Genomic DNA, 1,082 nt, shown 5'->3' on the forward strand with positions numbered 1-1,082 from the left:
GCTGTGCCAATGGAAACACTCTCCTGTCAACATAGCTTCTGCCTCTCAGGGAGATGGAGTACAGACATCAACAGGAGACCATTCTCCCATCGACTTAGCGTCTTCACCAGACCTGCTAAAATAGACACTGCTGCATCAATTGCAGCAGCACCCATCTAGCCAGTAGTGTAGACATGGCCTGAGCCTTTGTCTTGCTTTCAGCCACTAGTGGTCTGACACCAATATAGCTCCATCAGTGCTCAGCCATAGTGTAGACAGGAAAACTGCTATAAACTGCTTACATCTACCCAGGCTTGAAAACATAAACCGCACTCGTGCAAAACAAGGCTTGATAGGGCAAACCTGATGTTAAGCTAGGGATTTGAACTGCTAACTGAAAACCAGGACATATCCCCAGTGTAGCTATGACCTTAGCAACAGTGACAAATTACAACATCTAAATCCAGACACATCCTTCAGGTAATCTGAGCAAAGGCAAAGCTTCATTAGATTAAACATCTTTGCAGTTTCTAATGAGTATCAGAAATCTGTTTCTTTCACATGGCTCCTAATCCTATTGTAACACCGACAGACCCCAGTCGGGGACCTCTGGAGCTTAGTGCATGAGCCTCTACCGCATGAACTGAAAGCCAACTGGCTGTTAGCAAAGGCTGTAGAGCAGATTCATGTCTCTCTCTAAGTGGTCTTGGTGCCACTAAATGGGACAGAACACCACACCCAGGAGGTGTGTGGGTTACACTATCATGCTCTTATTCGGTTTGGATAGTATCTTACTGCACAAGTGATCCCACAGAAGGTATACACCCTGTAATTTCCTGGCAGTGCATTGTTACAAGGCTGAGAAAGTGCTACCCCTTGCGAGAAAGATCCATGCCATAGGAAATCATGGATTTTTGTATGTGTTGGGGGAGGCGGGGGGAGGAGGGAGCGTGCGTGCGTGCAAAAGGTAGTACTAGTTTCATCTGCTCTAGAAAGCAGCGACCAGATCACAGTAGAGGGGTACATTTCAAACACATTTTTACATCGCTATTGAGACAGTTCTATTTTAATGCACAAGGGAAAAAATAATCAGGATGCTGTCG

Source organism: Lepidochelys olivacea (genome assembly GCF_965140295.1).
Source record: "Lepidochelys olivacea isolate rLepOli2 genome assembly, chromosome: 21".
Classification (NCBI taxonomy): Eukaryota; Metazoa; Chordata; order Testudines; family Cheloniidae; genus Lepidochelys; species Lepidochelys olivacea.